Source organism: Ovis aries, chromosome 1, assembly GCF_016772045.2.
Source record: "Ovis aries strain OAR_USU_Benz2616 breed Rambouillet chromosome 1, ARS-UI_Ramb_v3.0, whole genome shotgun sequence".
Lineage (NCBI taxonomy): Eukaryota > Metazoa > Chordata > Mammalia > Artiodactyla > Bovidae > Ovis > Ovis aries.
The window spans coordinates 197,813,335-197,836,696 of record NC_056054.1 but is presented as its reverse complement, the minus strand read 5'-3'; the positions used below and the strand labels follow the sequence as shown (position 1 = coordinate 197,836,696).

At 39.7% G+C, this 23,362-nt stretch overlaps 1 protein-coding gene across 7 annotated transcripts in view; it reads left to right on the top strand.

Moving 5' to 3' along the window:
- CLDN16 (claudin 16) overlaps positions 1–23,362 on the top strand; it is a 127,839-nt gene that overhangs the window by 15,395 nt on the left and 89,082 nt on the right. For 6 of the 7 annotated variants that reach the window (XM_060419372.1, XM_012097145.4, XM_060419366.1 and 3 more), the window contains one exon: positions 8,710–8,756. The exons of the other annotated variant lie outside the window; for it this stretch is intronic. The gene's annotated coding sequence lies outside the window, so the exon portion shown is untranslated. The remainder of the gene's footprint in view (positions 1–8,709; positions 8,757–23,362) is intronic. 7 annotated transcript variants of the gene reach the window in all.

Here is a 23,362-nt window from a genome sequence, read left to right as displayed (position 1 = left end):
CTGCATACTCGACAGTACAAATGTGGAATATCCCATTATCTCAGATTCTTCTACCATTTAACACTGTACTAGAGTGTACTGGTCACTCTTCTACAATTGATTGGACCAAATGCACAACTTCTACTTTTAAGAATGTTGTTTTTATATTCCTCCTAAAAATTAGTATATTCATTTCCTATGGATACTGTAACAAATGTAATTATACGTTTATTGTCTTTCAGTCCTATGGTTTGGGAGACTGCAGTGGGTCTCATTGGGCTAAAATGAAAATGTCTCCAGGGCTTCCTACCACTCTAGAGGCTCTGTTCCTTTTTGCAGATTCTCCATGCCACCTGCATTCCTCGGCTTTGGCTCTTTTCCTCCATCTTCAGAGTAAGCAACTCTGAGCTAGTCCTTTTCTCACTGCCAACTCTCTCCTTCTCCCTTTTTTTGCCTCTCTCTTGCACTTATGAAGACCTTTGAGATAACATTGGTCTCATTGGGATAATCCAAAATAATCTCCTCAACTCAAGGTCGGTTGATTAGCAACCTTGATTCCATCTACAACCTTAATTCTTCTCCCTTTGCCATGAAATATGAAATATTCAGGTTTGAGAAATTAAGGTTCAGACATCTTTAGGAAGGATTATTATTCTACCCACTTTAATGAGTTTTTATAAAGTACAGTGATTCTCCTTGAAGGGAGAGGCAATGTAAATATATTATACGCAATTATTCATGTGGTTCTGATTTAACAAAAATTCTAATTACCTATAATGAAATAATTAAATGATAGTTAATTATAAGAAAAATAAGATATTAATAAATATTATGTGCAGCAGGCACTAAGTTCTAAGATTCTAAGGGCTTACATATATGAGCTCATAAAGGGATGGGTGAATGAGACATTAATAGTGTCTTAATAGTAGTGTAGGATAAATGGAGACTCAGAGAATATTAATCAGGAAAACAGAATTCTCTTCCTAGCATAGTCACCTACTCACTCATGCAATTTCTCTAGATTTAAATTGTTGACACAGATAAAAGTAGAAAACCAGATAAATCTATCCTATGGTTCTTTCCAACTCTTAAAATTTTCCTTTATATTTTAAGGTAGAAGAAGTCATAACATTGGGGAAAAAAATGGACTATATTGAGCAATGCAGAACTGCCCCACATAACTTCATAATAAAAGAGTAGGTACAGGAAAACTAAACAGAGGTGATTTAATTATAGAAAATACAGCATGTTTTTATTTTTGTTTCTGATAAGATATAGAATGATTGAAGAGATAAAGAAACTGGATAAAAATAATCAAACTGAGCCTGGGGACTGTGGGTGCATACACATTACTTTACTAAGGATCAAGATGAGAAGGAGGAACACCAAGAGAACACTCTCGTCTTTCCAGTTAGTTTAGACTGGCATTATTAATTAGTCTGAAATGTGTTTAAACACCTTTTCATCTTTTCGCTTTATTTTAATCAGGTGCTTAGAGAAACAGATGACTGTTTGCCATTAGAAGAGCTACAATCTTGTCAAAAGCTATTAGACTTTATACAAATAAACCTTTGCTCTCAACAAAGTTCACAAACAACCGAGACTCTGTGCTGTAGCATTCACAGATGTGGTATGCAGCAGCTCATGGAAAGATGACCCCAAAGAATATCGTAAAGGCGATTTCTGTAAGAGAAGCTTTTTGAATTAAATAAATCTTGAATTTGTAAAGCCACAACTTTCAGATCAAGGTGTTTAAAAGCTATTGTATCTAAAGGCTGTTATTCTAGAGATTAATCAGATACTGAGAAATCTTTGTGCCAATAATACTCTAAATATATTACCAAATTAGCAGTATTGAGGGCATTAAACACATTAACTTAAATGTTGTTCTGTCGCCAAGTTGTGTCTGACTTTTTGTGACCACGTGGACTGTAGCACACCAGGCCTCCCGGTCCTTCACCATCTCCCCGAGTTTTCCCAAGTTCATGTCCACTGAATCAGTAATGCCATCCAACCATCTCATCTTCTGTCACCCTCTACTTCTTCTGCCTTCTAACTTAAATGTATCCTTACTCCAAAACTATAGCTGATATTACATATACCATAAATTGGAAAAGTTCTCTGATTGGAATTGAAACCTATCAGATGAAACTACCCTAAGTCTATCTCTTTTTCTTCTTTGCCTTTTGCATCTCTTCTTTTCACAGCTATTTGTAAGGCGTCCTCAGACAACCATTTTGCCTTTGTGCATTACTTTTTCTTGGGGATGATCTTCATCACTTCCTCCTATACAATGTCACGAACCTCTATCCATAGTTCTTCAGGCACTCTGTCTATCAGATCTAATCCTTTGAATCTATATTACTTCCACTGTATAACCACAGGGGTTTGATTTAGGTCATACCTGAATGGTCTAGTGGTTTTCCCTACTTTCTTCTATTTAAGTCTGAATTTGGTAATAAGGAGTTCATGATCTGAGCTGCAGTCAGCTCCCAGTCTTGTTTTTGCTGACTGTATAGAGCTTCTCCATCTTTGGCTGCAAAGAATATAATCAATCTGATTTCGGTGTAGACCATCTGATGATGTCCATGTGTAGAGTCATCTCTTGTGTTGTTGGTAGAGGGTGTTTTCCATGACCAGTGCATTCTCTTGGCAAAACTCTATTTGCCTTTGCCCTGCTTTATTCTGTACTCCAAGGCCAAGTTTGCCTGTAACTCCAGGCATTTCTTGACTCCCTACTTTTGCATTCCAGTCCCCTATAATAAAAAGTACATCTTTTTTGGTTGTTAGTTATAGAAAGTCTTGTAGATCTTCATAGGACCGTTCAACTTCAGCTTCTTCAGCATTACTGGTCAGGGCATAGACGTGGATCACTATGATATTGAATGGTTTGCCTTGGAAATGAATGGAGATCATTCTGTCATTTTGAGATTGCATCCAAGTACTGCATTTCAGACTCTTTTGTTGACTGTAATGGCTATTCCATTTTCTTTAAGGGATTCTTGCCCACATATAGTAGTAGATATAATGGTCATTTGAGTTAAACTCACCCATTCCAGTCCATTTTAGTTCACTGATTCCTAAAATGTCAGTGTTCACTCTTGCCATCTGCTGTTTGACCACTTCCAATTTGCCTTGATTCATGGACCTAACATTCCAGGTTCCTATGCAATATTGCTCTTTACAGCATCAGAGGCCATTCCAAACTTGATTGATTTGTGATAGGGCTTTTGCCTTTATGCTTTTGATAGCTCATAGAAACTGAACTAGTTTTTTCGTATGTTTACTTGAACTGTACATCATACAGGATTCCTTTCGTATCTGTTGCAAATCTGAAAACTATTCCCAAGCCCACATGCTTGATACTGTATTCATATAAAATATATACAATAACAAAGTTGTTTGGATTTTAAAAGCACCTTATCATATAGCTAGAGTTAGGTTTTTTTGGTAATGAACTGAAACAATAAATTTTAAAACAATATGTGCCCTAGTTCAAGTACATGACACTCAGTATGAAATCCATAGAGTTGTTAATTTCTAATTCACAAAAACCGGTTTATCCCTGCTTCTTGGGAACCCATCTTAAATTTACTACATAAACAAAGCTCTTTAAAATCCAGCACATGTGGCTTAGATGGTAAAGCATCTGCCTACAATGAGAGAGATCCAGGCTCAATCCCTGGAGAAGGAAATGGCAACCCACTCCAGTGCTCTTGCCTGGAAAATCCCATGGATGGAGGAGCCCAGGAAGCTACAGTCCATGGGGTCGCAAAGAGTCGGACATGACTGAGCAACTTCACTTCACTTCACTTCATGCAATATTGCTCTTTACAGCATCAGACTTTACTTCCATTACCAGTCACAACCACCACTGGATGTTGTTGTTGCTTTAGCTCTGTCTCTTCATTCTTTCTGGAGTTATTTCTCCACTGATCTCCAGTAGCATATTGGGCACCTACTGACTTGGGGAGCTCATCTTTCAGTGTCCTATCTTTTTGCCTTTTCATACTGTCCACGAGGTCCTCAAGGCAAGAATACTGAAGTGGTTTGCCATTCCCTTCTCCAGTGCACCATGTTTTGTCAGAACTCTCCACCATGACCTGTCCGTCTTGGGTTGCCCTACATGGCATGGCTCATAGTTTCATTGAGTTAGACAAGGCTGTGGTCCATGTGATCATGGCATCTGGTCCCATCACTTCATAGCAAATAGATGGAGAAGCAATGGAAACAGTGTGAGACTTTGTTTTTGGGGGCTCCAAAATCACCTCAGATGCTTACTACAGCCATGAAATTAAAAGACATTTGCTACTTGGAAGAAAAGTTATGACCAACCTAGACAGCATGTTAAAAAGCAGAGACATTACTTTGCCAACAAAGGTCCATCTAGTCAAAGCTGTGTATTTTCCAGTAGTCATGTATGGATGTGAGAGTTGGACTATGAAGAAAGCTAAGTGCCAAAGAACTGATGCTTTTGAACTGTGGTGTTGGAGAAGATTCTTGAGAGTCCCTTGGACTACAAGGAGATCCAACCAGTCCATCCTAAAGGAAATCAGTCCTGAATATTCATCAGAATATTGATGCTAAAGCTGAAACTCCAATACTTTAGCCACCTGATGCGAAGAGCTGACTCACTGGAAAAGACCTTGATTGAAGGTGGGAGGAGAAGGGGACAACAGAGGATGAGATGATTGGATGGCATCACCGACTCGATGGACATAAGTTTGAGTAAGCTCCGGGAGTTGGTGATGGGCAGGGAGGTCTGGCATGTTGCAGTCCATGGGGTCGCAAAGAGTTGGATACGACTGAGCAACTGAACTGAACTGACTTAAGTATCTTTATTTCTACCTCCTTATCTCCTTCTATATAGGCTGTCTATCATCTGTCTATCTGTGATACTCTGTAAAATATTGTGCAGCCATTGAACATGCCACAGATTAAAATTCCATTGTAATTTGTGATTCTTCCTTTGATTCTAAAAAAGAAACATCTGCTCCTTTTCCTGGAAATTGTATGGTTTGTCACTGTCTATTACACTCATTCACGCATTCAATCATTTAACCATCTTTCATATTCTTCAAGGAAATATTATTTGCCAGACACTGGAAATATAATGATGAAAGGCTCACATTTCAGTGCAGGTGACAGGCACCTGACCAAATCTATGTAATGCCCCATGGTAAGTCCTGTGAAAAATATAGGTAAAGGGTTATGAAAAGAGGGGCATCTCAAATTTGAGACAGGAAGGAGAGGCTAGAGTAGGCTTTAAAATTATGTTACTTAAAACTGAATCTTGAAGGATATGAATGAATCATTCATTATTTCTTTTGTTCATTCACTCATTGCTACTCTGTGTCAAAGCAATGCAAAAACAAAGCCATCCCTCTTCTCAAGTAATTCAAGATCCATTTGGAAAACGGACTTATTAAAGAGAAAAAAAAAAAAAACTAGAGTAGAGTGATTGTTGTTAGGATAAAGCTACATATGTGTGTGTTTGGCACAGTAGTAGTTGTGGTAGGGCGGTAGGAAGATGTAATGAGATTGGGAAGGGAAATACCAGGCAAGAAGATTAGGATTTCAGATATGAAAGTCTGAGAAATGTTGGTCAGAGTATATGTTATATCAGGTTAAAATAGCCATGAGTATAAAGCTTTAAGGCAGACAATGAAAAGCCTGCAGTGCTGAGGACTTTCGCTTAACCTTTAGGTTGTGAGAGAGCCCCAAATGGTTTTATGTAGAAATATAGGACCTTTTCTCCTGTATGCTCCTCTGCATTCTTTCTGCAATCATCTCCTGCTCTGCATCCTAGGAAGTGAATCTTTATACTTGCATCTCTGGTCTCTCTTACCCTCTAATCAAAGAGAAGCGTCTTTAGGAATCAGAGAGCTTGAGGGGAATTGGACTGGTGTGTCAGACCTTTGCTGTTGTTCAGTCACTCAGTCGTGTCCAACTCTTTGCAAATCCCATGGACTGCAGCATGCCAGGCCTCCCTGTCCGTCACCATTGTCCAGAGCTTGCTCAGACTCATGTCCATTGGGTCAGTGATGCCATCCTATCATCTCGTCCTCTGTCATCCCCTTCTCCTGCCTTCAGTCCTTCCCAGCATCAGGATCTTCTCTAATGAGTCGGCTCTTGCTGGTGCCCAAACTCATCTTGTCTGTCAGAATGGTACAGTCATAGTCATCACCCAGATGCTGCAGGTGTTGGTTTCTGACACTGTATGTTTTAGCTGTAATGTGGAGGGCCTTTGGGCTTCCCAGCTGGTGCAGTGGTAAAGAATCTGCCTGCCAATGCAGGAGACGTGGGTTTGATCCCTTGGTCAGGAAGATCTCCTAGAGTGGGAAATGGCAACCCACTCTATTATTTGGAAAATTTCATGGAAAGAGGAGCATGATGGGCTATAGTCCATGGGATTGCAAAGTGTCGGCCACTACTGAGGATGCATACATGAGCACGGGCAAGGAAAGGAGAGCCTTTAGCTAGTAAGCACTGCCTAGAAAGTTATGCAACCCTCCACTTTAGCAGTGATCGGTAATCAGTGCTTGACTAATATAAGGGTATAACAGCTCAACACCCTTGGATATAAGTAGTGAAACCTCTGTAAACAGTTGAGACTCCAGAGCTCTTCATGAGTTCAGGTTGAGGATTAATGTCTCCTGAAGTCACATCTTTGTCTAGCTTCTTCTCTTGCCCTATCCTCTTTCCCTTCCCTCTTTAAATGTTGATCTCCACAGCACTCTAAATAAATCACTTGCCGAAGATTCTCTGCCTAAGACTCTGATTCTAGGGAACCTGTTTTAAGATAACTTATGTCAGAAATGGTCCTGTCAAGCAAATTCTAAAGATGTAATTTTGGAGTTGGATCATGTACCAGCTGGATGGCAATGAAGACCCTGTCCCTAATGATAAATGGTGACTTGATAGTTCCTTGGGTACTGTAGCAGTACAGTTGCTAAGATGATGGAGATGTGCTAGCTCTTACAGGGTCACTGGCATTCAAAACATACAGGAAAAATAGTAAAATTAAGGAATATGGAACTGGGTGGCTACTGGTGAGTGTCTGCTGGTACAGTAAGGAGACAAAATAATTAATCATCTATTTAAAGATAAGTATGAAAGTGAAAGTTCCTCCTTGGCAGTCTTTAAAGAGATCCTTGTCACCTGTAGCTGGAGAGCATACTGAACTGGTGAATAGGCAAATGTCTTGATAGTAAGAGAAGCAGAATTTCAGAGAAAATGGAATCCACAGCCTAGGTGACTCTGGATGCCCTGATAAGACACACATGCTTCAGAGAGTAAGAAAGATATGTTACATGACAATCTGGTGGCTTGTCACATCTGTGACCCTTTTAGCAAGCCAATGATCTGGGGCACTAGGCTAAGGTAAAGGGGAAATTACTATACCTTGTGCGTCCTAGCCTTAAATAAGAAGCAGTGAGCAGCAAACATCACTGTTTGCTGCAAACTGTGCATCAGCGAACTGTACTGAATGATTTCTCAAGTGATGTGGAAAGCTGCCAGGTTTCAGTAGGGGCCCTAAGCAAGACAGGGCATGTGGAGGCTATAGTACGAGTAGTCATACCACTTGGGTCATGTGACCCAGAAGATCTTACAATGATGCATGCATTATTTGAGCATGGACTCTCTGGCAGATAAGATGTGCATGGAGTCTCTGGCAAGCCCCAACAAAATAGTTTCAAACAGGCAACTGAAATTTTTGGAGAAAGAGCATGCCAGCTGCAGCAGAGAACATTTTTCAAAATGCAGTTGCTGGAATGCTGCTGGACATGGTGTATTAGTTTGTGTTCTTTGGCAAAACAGGACCAATAATATACAAAATATATTTATATTTACAAATATAAATGAAATTATATATGTGTGTGTGTGTGTGTATTTATAATAGGATTTGGCCTGTGTGATTGTGGAGGCCAAGAAGTCCTACAAGCTGGCATCTGCAAGCTGGAGACCCAGAATACTTGGTGGTATAATTCAGTCAAAGTCCAAAGCCCAGAAAAACGGGAGCACCAGTGTTTGAGGGCAGAATAAGATAGATATCTTAGCTCAGTCAGAAAGCAAATTAACCCTTTCTTTGTCTTTCGATTCTACTTAGGTCCTAAGTATATTGGATGATGCAACCTGCATTGTTGAGGAACCTCTTCTTCACTCAATTTACTGTTTCAAATGCTAATTTCTTTAGAGGTACACTCATAGACACACCCATAAATAATGTTTTACAGATATCTGAGCATCCCTTAGCCCAGTCAGTTTGACACACAAAATTAACCATCACAAGCCCACCTCTGACAACTTGGCATCTGTACATATGTTTAGTTTCAATTGTATTTTATATTTTTATTGAAGTACCATTGATTTAAATGTTATATTAGTTTCAGGTGTACAACATGGTGATCTAATATTTTTTTAATTATACTCTATTTAAAGTTATTATAAAATATTGGCTATATTCTCTGTTCTGAACAATATATTTTATAGCTTATTTATTTTATACATGATAGTTTGTGCCTCCAAATCTGCTACACCTATCTTGCCCCTCCCTTATTCCCTCTTCCGATTGGTAACCGCTGTATTGTTCTCTATATCTGTGAGTCTGTTTCTTTTTTTTATATTCATTCATGTGCTTTATTTTTTTTAGATTTTACATATAAATGACAACATACAGTATATGTCATTCTCTATCTAACTTATTTCATTAATCATAATACCTTCCAGGTCCATCCATGTTGTTGAAACTGGAAAAATTTCATTAATTTGTGTGGGTAAGTAATATTCCATTGTCTATTCAGGTTTCTTTCCCTATTTTAAAATTGAATTTTTTTTCTATTTTAAGTTGCATGAGCTCCTTATATATTTTAGATACTAATGCTTAATCAGTTATATCATTTGCAAATATTTTCTCTATTTAGTAGTTTGTTTTTTCATTTTGCTGATGATTTTCCTTGCTACACAAAAATGTTAAGTTTACTTAGGTCCCATTTGTTTATTTTTCCTTTTCTTTATTTTGCCTAAGAACATATCCAAAAGAAATATTCCTATGATTTTTGTCACAGTGTTCTGCCTAAGTTTTCTTCTAGGAGTTTTATGATTTGCAGTCTTACATTTAGATCTTTAATCCATTTTGACTTTACTTTTGTATGTGATGTGAGAAAATATTCTAGTTGAATTATTTTACATGTACCTGTCCAGGTTTCCCAGCACTGCTTATTGAAGAGCTTGTCCCATTGTGTATTCTTGCCTCCTTTGTCATAGATTAATTGACCATAGTTGCATGCATTTCTTTCTGGGCTCTCTATTCTGTTGCATTGATCTATGTGATTGTTTTTGTGCCAGCACTATACTGTTTTGGTTACTGTAACTTTGCGTTATTTTCTAAATTCAGGGTGTATGATACTTCCGGCTTTTTTTTTTTTAAGAAAGCTTTGGTAATTCGGGGTCTTTGGTGGTTCCATATAAATTATTTGTTCTAGTTCTGTGAAAAATGTCATGAGTATCTTGATAGTAATCACTATGTTGTTTGTTTTGGGGTAGTATGTACATTTTCAGTTCAGTTCAGTTCATTTCAGTCGCTCAGTCATATCCGACTCTTTGCGACCCCATGAGTCGCAGCACGCCAGGCCTCCCTGTCCACCACCAACTCCCGGAGTTCACTCAGACTCACGTCCATCGAGTCCCTGATGCCATCCAGCCATCTCATCCTCTGTTGTCCCCTTCTCCTCCTGCCCTCAATCCCTCCCAGCATCAGAATCTTTTCCAATGAGTCAGCTCTTTGTATGAGGTGGCCAAAATACTGGAGTTTCAGCTTTAGCATCATTCCTTCCAAAGAAATCCCGGGGCTGATCTCCTTTAGAATGGACTGGTTGGATCTTCTTGCAGTCCTAGGGACTCTCAAGAGTCTTCTCCAACACCACAGTTCAAAAGCATCAATTCTTCGGTGCTCAGCTTTCTTCACAGTCCAACTCTCACATCCATACATGACCACTATGGAAAAACCATAGCCTTGATTAGACAGACCTTAGTTGGCAAAGTAATGTCTCTGCTTTTGAATATGCTATCTAGACTGGTCATAACTTTTCTTCCAAGGAGTAAGCGTCTTTTAATTTCATGGCTGCAGTCACCACCTGCAGTGATTTTGGAGCCCCCCCCCCAAAAAAGTTTGACACTGTTTCCACTGTTTCCCCATCTATTTCCCATGAAGTGATGGGACCGGATGGCATGATCTTTGTTTTCTGAATGTTGAGCTTTAAGCCAACTTTTTCACTCTCCTCTTTCACTTTCATCAAGAGGCTTTTTAGCTCCTCTTCAGTTTCTGCCATAAGGGTGGTGTCATCTGCATATCTGAGATGATTGATATTTCTCCCGGCAATCTTGATTCCAGCTTGTGCTTCTTCCATCCCAGCGTTTCTCATGATGTACTCTTCATATAAGTTAAATAAGCAGGGTAACAATATACAGCCTTGATGTACTCCTTTTCCTATTTGGAACCAGTCTGTTGTTCCATGTCCAGTTCTAACTGTTGCTTGCTGACCTACCTATAGGTTTCTTAAGAGGCAGGTCAGGTGGTCTGGTCTGGTATTCCTGTCTCTTTCAGAAGTTTCCACAGTTTCTTGTGATCCACACAGTCAAAGGCTTTGGCATAGTCAATAATGCAGAAATAGATGTTTTTCTGGAACGCTCTTGTTTTTTCCATGATCCAGCGGATGTTGGCAGTTTGATCTCTGGTTCCTCTACCTTTTCTAAAACCAGCTTGAACATCTGGAAATTTGCGGTTCATGTATTGCTGAAGCCTGGCTTGGAGAATTTTGAGCATTACTTTACTAGCATGTGAGATGAGTGCAATTGTGCGGTAGTTTGAGCATTCTTTGGCATTGCCTTTCTTTGGGATTGGAATGAAAACGGACCTTTTCCAGTTGTGGCCACTGCTAAGTTTTCCAAATTTGCTGGCATATTGAGTTCAGGTCTTTCACAGGATCATCTTTTAGGATTTGAAACAGCTCAACTGGAACTCCATCACCTCCACTAGCTTTGTTCATAGTGATGCTTTGGTAGATTAGGCTTTCTTTTTTGTTGAAGTTTTTCTTATTTGTTGAGACAGGCCTGTTTTGCACAAACTTCCCTCTTAGAATTGCTTCTGCTGCATTCCATAGATTCTGGAAAGCTGTGTTCTTATTTTCAATTAAGACTGCTATTTCCTTATTGATTTTCTGTCTGGATATGTCAATTGATGTATCAGGGGTGTTAAAGTTCCATATTATTATTACATACTTATAAATCTCTCTCTTTATGTCTGTTATAGTATGCTTTATATATTTAATACTCATATATTAAGTGCATATATACCAACACATTCTATATTCTTTCTTGTACTATCTGTTTATCATTATATAACTCCCCTCTTTGCTTTCTGTTGTAGACTTTGTCTCAAAGTCTGTATTGTCTGATGTAAGTACTGCTACCCCAGGTTTCTTGTTTCTGTTTGCATGAAACATCTTTTTCCATTCCCTCACCTAAACTCTGTGGGTTTCTTTAGCTCTAGGGAATATCTTATGAGCAGCATAATTTTTTTCGAATGAGTCACCCTTTGTCTTTTGATCAGAGCATTTAATCCATTGACATTTGAAGTGATTATTGATAGGTGTGTGTTTACTGCTATTTTATAACTTAGTTTCTGGTTGTTTTGTAGTTTTCTGTTCTCTTAGTTTCTTCCCTTGTGGTTGATAATTTTCTTTATGGTATACTTGGTATGTTTATCTTTAGTTTTTGTGTATCTATTGTAGGTTTTGATCTGTTGTTACCATTAATTTCATATCTGTTGACCTATAACTATATATATTTGTTTTAAATTCATGAGTGTTTAAGTTCAAGCACTTATAGATATATGTGGATATTCTATGATATACGTAGATATCTAAGATATCTACATTTTTAATTTCCTTCCCATATTTTGTTTTTAATGTCATATTTTACATCTTTGTGTTTATTTCTTAATTGCTTATTGTAGTTATAGTTGATTTTATAGTTTTTGTTTTTTAATCTTTCTACTAGATTATTTAAGTAGTTGATCCACAGCCTTTACTATATAGTTAGGCTTACTAGTGGGATTTTATCTTTCTATAAATTCTTACTTTTGTTGTAGCCTTTTGTTTTTCACTTAGGGAAGATCCTTTGACATTTTTTTCAGTGTCAGTTTGGTATTGATGGACTGCTTTCGTTTCTGCTTGTCGGAGAAGTTCTTTATCTCTCCTTCAATTCTGAATGGTTATTTTGCTGACTGCAGGACCCTAGGTTGTAGATTTTTCCCTTCCAGGATTTTACATATATCAAGGCACCCCCTTTTGGCCTGCAAAATATCTACAGAAAAATCAGCTCATAGCCTTAGGGGGTTCCCTTATGTGTTATTTTTTGTTTTTCTCTTGCTGCCTTTAGAATTTTCTCTTTATCTTTAACATTTTCTATTTTAATTATAATATGTATGATGTGGATTTGTTTTGGTTCATCTTATCTGGGACTCACTGTGCTTCCTGTGGGCTTCCCTGGTGGCTCAGACAGTGAAGAATCTGCTTTCAATGCAGGAGACCTGTGTTTGATTCCGGGGTTGGGAAGATCACCTGGAGAAGTGAGTGGCTACCTGCTCCAGTATTCTTGCCTAGAGAATTCCATGGACAGTGGAGCCTGGAGGGCTACAGAATTCCTTCTTCAGATTCAAGACATTTTTAGCCATAATTTCATCAAATACACTTTTCTCTCTTTTTTTCCCTTCTGGATTCCACATTACAAATATGATATTGATGTTGTCCCACGGGTTCCTTAAACTATTTCCCCCTTTTTAACTTAGTTTTCCTATTGATGTTCTAGCTGAGTGATTTCCATTATTTTATCTTCTAAATCACTTATAGAATCTTCTGTTTACCTAGTCCACTGTTAATTACTTCTAGTGTGTTTTGTATTTCAGTTATGACCAGTTCTTTTTAATATTTACAGTTCCTTATTAAAATACTCACTGTGTTCATCTATTCTTTTCCAAAGTTCAATTACCATTTTATTGCTAAGTCTTTGAACTATTTATCTGGTAAATGATGTATCTCTCTTTTGTTAGTTTTTTTTTAAAATTCTTTAATTTGAAACAAATTGCTCTGTCTTCTCATTTTGCTTAATTTTTGTCTCTCGAAATTAGGTAAGATAGTTATCTATCCTGGTCTTGAAATGGTGTGCTTATGTGTGAGCATCCCTATTGAGTCTGTGTGTGCCCAGTGACTTCAGTGGGCTAACTGAATCTGAACTGAGCATGCATCATGTCTTCCCTCAATATGTGCTACCAGCCATCACTTTAGTGGAAGGTGGGGCTGTAGATGGAGAGTCTAGAGCCAGAATCAGGTGGGAGCTTGAGTTTCTTCTCTGCTTAGTGATCAACACTGCCTTATTGGGAGTAGGATTGGGTTTCAAGTTGCTGGAGTAGAAATCCTAAAGATCTGGTCTGAGCTATTTCTGTTTCCACTAAGTGTGTTCTCTTTTAGCTCCCAGCACCAGCACCCTCACTACAGAGGTGAGCAATTCTGGAGCAAGACGAGCTGGAGTGATTACCTATGGAGTGGTACCAGCCTACCAGTTAGAGTTCCAGACCAGTCCTGACTCCACTGTGTTCATGTGCCCCATGAACGACTGCCCTTGCTCCACTCATGTGCTACGCTGAGTCCAAACTGGCTTTGTCCCACTCAAATGCATTCTTTTCTTGATTGTGGTTACCTTTGCCCTAGTCTCAGGCTGGGGTGCACTTTGGAATGGTTGTGGGACACCAGCTGAAGTCCTAGGCATTTTAAATCTGGTTCCCCCAACCTATTTGAGGAGTTAGTTAGCAAGTGTGTGTGTACTCCTCATGACTGGAGTCTAGACTTCTTACAGCTCCCCAGTCAGTCCATGGTTTTCAAACCAGATAAGGGATTTCGGGCTCCAAGTCTCTGACATATATGACTGCAACCACTAATTCTCCAGGCTGGCTCTTAGAGCCTGTATAATCCTCCTTCTCTTCTGTGTCACTTTTTAGGGGCAAAGGTCCTGACATGATCACTTTTCTTCCCTTCCTACGTGACTCCATGTGGCTCTCTCTTACAGCCTTGGATGTTTAAAAGGCTTTCTGACCATCTCCAGTTCTAAGAAAACATTGCTCCACATGTAAATGCATTTTTGATGTGTTTTGGGGAAGATTAGCTCTGTGTCCTCCTACTCCACAGTCTTGGTTTCCTCCCTTCTACATATTTTCTTCAGTTCAGTTCAATCGCTCAGTAGTGTCCGACTCTTTGCGACCCTATGAATCGCAGCACACCAGGCCTCCCTGTCCATCACCATCTCCCGGAGTTCACTCAGACTCACGTCCATCAAGTCCCTGATGCCATCCAGCCATCTCATCCTCAGTCGTCCCCTTCTCCTCCTGCCCCCAATCCCTCCCAGCATCAGAGTCTTTTCCAATGAGTCAACTCTTCCCATGAGGTGGCCAAAGTATTGGAGTTTCAGCTTTAGCATCATTCCTTCCAAAGAAATCCCAGGGCTGATCTCCTTCAGAATGGACTGGTTGGATCTCCTTGCAGTCCAAGGGACTCTCAAGAGTCTTCTCCAACACCACAGTTCAAAAGCATCAATTCTTTGGCACTTAGCCTTCTTCACAGTCCAACTCTCACATCCATACATGACTACTGGAAAAACCATAGCCTTCGCTAGACAGACCTTAGCTGGCAAAGTAATGTCTCTGCTTTTGAATATGCTATCTAGATCAGTCATAACTTTTCTTCCAAGGAGTAAGCGTCTTTTAATTTCATGGCTGCAGTCACCACCTGCAGTGATTTTGCAGCCCCCCAAAATAAAGTCTGACACTGTTTCCACTGTTTCTCCATCTATTTCCCATGAAGTGATGGGACCGGATGCCATGATCTTCGTTTTCTGAATGTTGAGCTTTAAGCCAACTTTTTCACTCTCCTCTTTCACTTTCATCAAGAGGCTGTTTAGCTCCTCTTCACTTCCTGCCATAAGGGTGGTGTCATCTGCATATCTGAGGTTATTGATATTTCTCCCGGCAATCTTGATTCCAGCTTGTGTTTCTTCCAGTCCAGCGTTTCTCATGATGTACTCTGTATAGAAGTTAAATAAGCAGGGTGACAATATACAGCCTTGACGTACTCCTTTTGCTATTTGGAAGCAGTCTGTTGTTCCATGTCCAGTTCTAACTATTGCTTCCTGACCTGCATACAGATATCTCAAGATGCAGGTCAGGCTGTCTGGTATTCCAATCTCTTTCAAGATTTTCTACACTTAATCTCCAAATAATAAAAAAGTCATAGTTCCAGCTTACATGATACAACTGCCCTGTATACAACTGAAAATGCACTAATGTGTTCTCCAGCGGAAGAAGTAAAATCCTTGAGTGATGTTTACTCTTCTCTTGGTATCCCATAACTTAAATGCATGTGTGCATGCTAAGTCACTTCAGTTGTGTCTGTCTCTGTGTGACCCTAAGGACTGCAGCTGTCCAGGCTCCTCTGTCAATGGAATTCTCCAGGCAAGAATACTGGAGTGGGTTGCTGTGCCCTCCTCCAGGCAATCTTACTAACCCAGGGATCAAACCTGCATCTCTTTATGTCTACCTGCATTGGCAGGCAGGTTCTTTACCACTAATGCCACCTGGGACGCTCCCCATAACTTAAATACTATGATTTAAAATTAACAACACTTAAAGACTGATAGAAAGTAAGTAAATCTAATGTTACATGGTAAGGAAATATAAGAGGAAAGAAAACAAGGCTATTTGCTTAATATATGTATAATACACACTAAGTTTATTCATAACAAAATTAGAAAGAAATGTTCAAGGTAATTATATTCCTTGTTTCTACCTGCTTCTGCTATTCAGTCTATATTTCTTTTGCCCTCAGCAAGCACCTTGGCTGGTCATGGTTCTTTATGTGGTGGGGTGACCCAAACCTTCATTTACAAATGATCTGTGCTATTGATAGTTCTGTCTGAATTACATTGTTGAGCTTTTCCATTGACCTTAATTACAGGGCATAATAATACTAAGAGATGCCGTAACAGATTTCCTGTAATTCAGAGATACTCTTCCTTACTTCCATTGTGGGACAGTAGTACAGTTTCTCCTTGGTAGTCAAGATCACAGGCAGAATAAATATCTGGCTAAGGGACATCAAGCACCTATGACACTAGAGCTGCTCACTCAGTTGGTGGTTGTCAGACTGACTGAGCCATAGACTTTAGCACCTAAGCAGCAGTTATAAAAATGGAAGTTTACATCTTAGATCAGCCTTAAGTGTATAAGTAAGATGGACAAACATGTATCTGGACTTCCATGTCACCTAGCACAGTCTCAAAACATACCATTCACAAAACTCACAATTGTGGTCTCATGGGTGATTCTTTGTGACCAACTTAGGGGAAGAAGAAAACAACCCAAACGTGGTCCATGCATAGTTTAGGTCAGAGTTTTAGTCTGGATCCCAAATGGGTTGCTGTTACAGTATATTCCCATTCAGAGGCTGCCTTGAAAGATAATAGTGATGAGAAAATTCGAACTGTAGAGTTGACTTTGGTCAGTTTTCATATCACTATTCAACATCCAATTTTGTTGAGAGACCTGTGTCTCCAACTAAAGATATAATGGAATGCATAGACAGTGGTGAATGGCTTGGCTAATTGGTTGGAGGCATATAAGAACTAAAATTGCCAATTTAGGGGCAACGAATGTCCAGGGAAGAATATGGATAGACAAAAAGAAATAATATAAAATAAAAATTTATTATAATAGGTTAACCAGGTATGGAGGATGCCTGGTCTGTTAGATTATAAACCAGCTTCTGTGCTTGCTGAGTAGACTCTTGAATGGAGTAGCCTTGATGACAGAGATGGGGAGTATCACTGAATTGAATAGCATGGGCTTCCTTCTCATACAAACTGATCTGGCTAATGCCACAGCTAAATGTCTGTCTGATCTAGAAACAGTTTCTAGTGCTGAACCCCTGCTATAATATCATACTTTGAGAAGACCAACCAGACACTTGATGATGGTAACTGAATAACACTGGTTCTCTCTTATTCTGAAAGGGCAATAATTTGTCTTTACACACAGAATGTCTAAGAGAAGAGTGACAAATAATCCAAGTATGTGTTTACCTTTTTTGCCATCACACACCTCCTCTAGCATCACAACTAACATCACACACAAGGGCTCACAGAGTGATCTATAGATCCCATGTATTATCTCCTCAGATGAAGATACACTTTTTAATGACAAAAGAAACATGATAATGAGATCATGGCAAGCAAATCCTCTAGTGTTACCATACATTGACTCATCTGGAGGCTGCTGACCTGTCTAGGCCATGGGAATGCCCATTTAAGGCACATCTGCAATACCAGTTTGGAGACGATAACCTGTAATGAGGACACTATCCTTTAGAAAGTAGTACACTTGAACCATTGACCATACCTTTCAATGAGAACAGAAACCAAGAGACGGAGGAAGAAATGACTCCACTTCACAAGCACTCCAGGCCTGACTGGAATAATTTTTGTCTCCTGTTTGCTCAACTGAAGATCCTGTGGGTGTGTTTCTCAGAAGAGGGATACATGCGTGCTAAGTTGCTTCAGTTGTTCCCACTCTTTGCAACCCTATTGACTGGAGTTACCATATTGGCCCAGTGGTGTTGCAGGAAGGGGGACCCCTTCCAGGGCCCAAAACTGGGCTCTTGTCTGACACTCGAGGAGACACATCTGCTGACAAAGCAAGAGATTTTATTGGGAAAGGGCATTCGGGTGGAGAGCAGTAGGGTAAGGGAACCCAGGAGAACTGCTCTGCTGTGTGGCTCACAGTCTCGGGTTTTATGGTGATGGGATTAGTTTCCGGGTGGTCTTTGGCCAATCATTCTAATTCAGAGTCTTTCCTGGTGGCGCATGCATCCCTCAGCCAAGATGGATGCTAGTGAGAGGGATTCTGGGAAGTGGACGGCCACACGATGTCTCCTTTCGACCTTTCCCGAACTCTTCCTGTTGGTGGTGGCTTATTAGTTCTGTATTCCTTATCAGGATCTCCTGTCATAAAACAACTCATGCAAATGGTTGCTATGGTGCCTGGCCAGGGTGGGCCGTTTCAATCAGTGTGCTTCCCCTAACAATTGTATACACATGGGTATTTTAACCTGATAATCCCAAGGAAGTATGGTTGCTCTTACTTAATAGGAGCATGGAGGAATATGTTTGGTACTTAGGTGAACTACAGGATATTTGTTAATGCTTCCATGCCTAACCAAATTATAAATCAACTAGCACAGCAATCATTGCCTAGTAAGGGTATGATAATGGCGGTATCAAGTCTCAGTGATGAGAATGAATGTCTCACCAAATAAGCTACTGAGGCCATCTGAAGCTCTAGGTGAGAAAAGAGGAATTTAGAAGAAGGGTCAAGTGCCATGGCGTCACAAAGAGTTGGACGTGATTTAGTGAATAAACGTCAACAAAAAGAAGCAGAAGGTGATGGTATCACAAATTGTAAACCAACTGAAGCAAAGAATGCCGCAATTCATCCCATTAATGCTTCTCTTACAAAGCTTCCCAGAAATTTAGACCAAGCCAAGTTCTGAGGAAGCTGAAAACAGGTGGGAAGAGTTCGGGCTGGGCTGGTGTACCCATCTCCCCAGTGGCTGTAGGGCTTGGCTGGTAACTGCTCAAGTTGGTATATTTCTCTGGAGGATTGCCCTAGGCTGTCTAAAGCTGTCACACTGAGACTTCTGAGAAGTTAAACTCTCTCCTTCTCCAGGGTCAAACAGTCTCCAATGCCTGTCTAATGCATGGATAAGGCAGTGAAACCCTTCTTTCTCTGGGCAAGAATACTTCTAGCTGTGGTGTATGTTCTGAAGTATCCCATGGGATTAGATTGAGCCTAAACCTTTCCTGAAATCACTTTTTTTTTTTTTTTTTTTTTTGCTTAGCTTCATCTTTTGCCTTTTTCAGTCTCCTTACTCTCTTTTTGGAGAAGGAAATGGCAACCCACTCCAATACTCTTGCCTGGAAAATTCCATGGACAGAGGAGCCTGGTAGGCTACAGTCCATGGGGTTGCAAAGAGTCGGACAGTACTGAGTGACTTCACTTCACTCCCTTATAGATTCAGCTGAGTACTTCCTCAAAGATCACTTACACAAGACTAACTTCCTTATGCTCTACTTCTCGGTTACCTGATCCAAATCAATGAGGTGTGGCAATGGCTGTCTTCCTCTGCCTAGGACCACAGTCTCATCTGGTGGTCATTTCCTGTGGCTAAAGCTCTCTTGCCTGGTTTTGGTAAAGGCCCTCTTTTCCCTTTTAGGATGCCTTGTGGTGATGACTTTCTTCTGTTGAGAGTCCTGAGGTCTTTACCATTCCTTTAATCTTGCTTATGTCTTTGTGGACATAAGGAAGGGACATCAGGACAGTCCCTTCATTTAACTCTTCTCCATTGCCCCATTTGTGTGTGACATCGATATCCTGTCAGGGTCCTGATTAATAAAGTAGGGGCAAGCAGAGAGTGATCTGATCAGATTAACATTTAGAAAGATCAATTTGGCAGCTGGTTAGAAGATAAATTATAAGAAAGGCAAGTCTAGTTGTAGAGAGATTATTTAAGGGGTTATCATTATAATTCAGAAAATAATTGAAAAAAATTAAATTTCAATATACATGGAGATAACATGTTGGGGGTAAATTTGACAGATGTATAGGCAGTAAAATTGGTTTAAGGATTAAAATACCCTAATTTCCTGAGAGAACAAAATCGCATATGATGTCTTATGAATTCATTAAACAATAAACAACGATTGTGTTACTACATCAAATACATTTATTCTTTCCCTGTAGACCCTGTGGTCTTAATGGAGAATCATTCCTATTTTGATAGTTACTAAAAAAGGCAAAACTAAGTTAAATGTTATACTAGAGTTATAAGCAAAGTACTGTGGAAACACATAATAAGGAATAGCCATCATTCTAAGGTTACAAAACACAAATTTGCCTAGTTTCTTTAACTAAATGTATGTCTTCAAAGAAATTACTACATTACCCAAACATCTCTGATTAATTTATTAAATTCTTCCAAAACCCATTCAGTTCAGTTCAATTCAGTCGCTCAGTCGTGTCCGACTCTGCGACCCCATGAATCGCAGCACGCCAGGCCTCCCTGTCCATCACCAACTCCCGGAGTTCACTCAGACTCACGTCCATAGAGTCCCTGATGCCATCCAGCCATCTCATCCTCGGTCATCCCCTTCTCCTCCTGCCCCCAATCCCTCCCAGCATCAGAGTCTTTTCCAATGAGTCAACTCTTCTCATGAGGTGGCCAAAGTACTGGAGTTTCAGCTTCAGCATCATTCCTTCCAAAGAAATCCCAGGGCTGATCTCCTTCAGAATGGACTGGTTGGATCTCCTTGCAGTCCAAGGGACTCTGAAGAGTCTTCTCCAACACCACAGTTCTAAAGCATCAATTCTTCAGTGCTCAGCCTTCTTCACAGTCCAACTCTCACATCCATACATGACCACAGGAAAAACCATAGCCTTGACTAGACGGACCTTAGTCAGCAAAGTAATGTCTCTGCTTTTGGATATACTAGGTTGGTCATAACTTTTCTTCCAAGGAGTAAGCGTCTTTTAATTTCATGTTTCCCCATCTATTTCCCATGAAGTGATGGGACCGGATGCCATGATCTTCGTTTTCTGAATGTTAAGCTTTAGGCCAATTTTTTCGCTCTCCTCTTTCACTTTGATCAAGAGGCTTTTTAGCTCCTCTTCACTTTCTGCCATAAGGGTGGTGTCATCTGCATATCTGAGGTTATTGATATTTCTCCCGGCAATCTTGATTCCAGCTTGTGTTTCTTCCAGTCCAGCATTTCTCATGAGCTACTCTGCATAAAAGTTAAATAAGCAGGGTGGCAATATACAGCCTTGATGTACTCCTTTTGCTATTTGGAAGCAGTCTGTTGTTCCATGTCCAGTTCTAACTGTTGCTTCCTGACCTGTATACAAATTTCTCAAGAGGCAGGTTAGGTGGTCTGGTATTCCCATCTCTTGAAGAATTTTTACATGGATTTTTAGACATTCATTTCCCAGGGACAATATTTAACTATCTTAATCATATTCACTACTACTGCTAAAAATTACAAAAATGCCTATTAGATGTTATTTAAATTGTCATTAACATTTGATGAGTTTAATGTGCATATAAATTTCTAACTCTAAATTTTCATATAAGTATAGTGGAATAATGACTAATGCATATTATATTGCATATAAACTTCATAATTAAACATGCTAGATACTTTATTATGCACTATATATTATACATATTAAAATATATATATTAAAATTGTGCACGACTCTATAATTTTAGCCCAAATTTTTGTATTGTCAAAACATTCAGAATTAAATAACTAAATTATCCCTGCTCCTCCTGACACAAGCAAAAGTGTGGAAATATAAAACAATAGTCAGTCCTCTACCTATGACTGAGTTCCATTCTGAGGGTGTGTTCGTAAGTCCAATTTGTTCATAAGTCCAACAAAGTTAACCTAGATATGCAACTATTAGGTTTATGGTACTGTACTGTAAACAGGTTTATAATACATTTCACTTAAATAATGCACAAAAAAACAAACACGAGAAATAAGGAAAACATTTTTTATCTTATAGAACAGTACTTTGAAAAGTGGTATAGTACAACAGCTGGCATCCAGGGGCTGGCATTCTGTGAATAAACAAGAACAGTTACTGACTGGAGGAGGGAGAGAGGGTAAGAGGCAACAGAGTTGAAGGATGTGAGCAATAAGAGGTGGAGGGCAAGCTCCAGTTTCACTCATGCCGGACTTTGATGCTGCAGGTTGTAGTTTGCTGGTTTCAATTCTATCTATCTCTTTTAAAAAGCAGTCTTGTGATGTCTGGGTAGTAGCTTTTTTTTTTCTTATCATAGATGACATGGTAGCACTGGAATGCTTTCTGAATGGCTGCTGTTCAGTTACTTCTTCCTCTTGTCTCTCTTCATTCTTCCATTGGACCTCCAATTCCCTCGGGTCTTCATTAGTAAGCTTCTCATGATGTGCAGCAAGGAGTTCAATGATGTCATACTCTTGCAGATCCATCCTCCTCCAAATTTCACTGAGGGTCACAAGGTTGCTGAAGACCCTTTCTCTCCTCATCCACCTTCTCAAATCCATGAAAATCAGGAACAAATTGGGCAAAAATACTTCCAAACTCTATTCATGGTGATGGCCATAACCTCACTCCATGCAGTCAACATTTTTATGACCTTGTAGATGTTATAGCCCTTCCAAAATTATCACAAGATTGTTCCTGATTCATCACTTGCCTTCACTGGCTGGCAAAAAAAGTGTGACCTGAATACTATTTCTTGAAAGTTTCAAGGACTCCCTGGTCCATAGATTGGATGAAGAATGTAGTATTTGTGGCAGATATACTACATTGACATTGGGATGAAAGTCATCCATAAATTGGGGAGGGTGGCCCAGAGCATTGTTGAGCAGCAGAAGAATATTGAATGGGGGAATCCTCCTCTAAGCAATATTTCTGTAACTTCAGGATGAAGTGATGGAAAAACTAGTTCTGGAAAATGACCTATGTAACCCAGGTTTGGGGTTTACTCTTCCACACAAGCTTGGTTTTGTTTTTAAGGGCTCTTGGGTTCTTTGAATGATAAACTAAGGGAGACTCCAGCTTCATATCACTGGAAGTATTGCCACCCAACCACAGTTAGCAGTTAGCCCATCCTTTGCTGCTTTATAGTCTGGCATCAAGTTTTCCTTCTTACTGATGTGACTTCGGTCTGGCATCCTCTTCCAGCATAGTCCTATCTCATCCACATTAAAAACCTGCTCAAGTAAATACATGCCTTCATCAATAATTTCTCAAAGCATTTCAGGAAATTCCCAAGCAGTTATCATATCTGAATTTCCTGCCTCGCCGCTTACTTTTACATTATGAACGTTGGCTCCCGCCTTGAACCAATGAAACCAATTATGGCTGGCATTAAAAAATGTGCTCTCTGAGTCTTCACCATGTTTCTTCTTGAAGTCTTCATCAGGGATTTTAGCTTTCTCTTGAATCAGCATTAAGCTGAGCAGGACGCAACACTGATACTGATCCTGCATCCACACACTGAGAAGTTTCTCCATCTCCTCCATCCTTTTCTCCGCTCTTTGATATTACTGTTGACATCATCACACAGCTGATTTCGCATGATCCACAGTCTTGTCCTAGTTCTTTAGAATCATGCCAGTGGTTGAATTACTCATGTTACAGGAACAAGAGGTGTCTACCAACTTTTCACCTTGC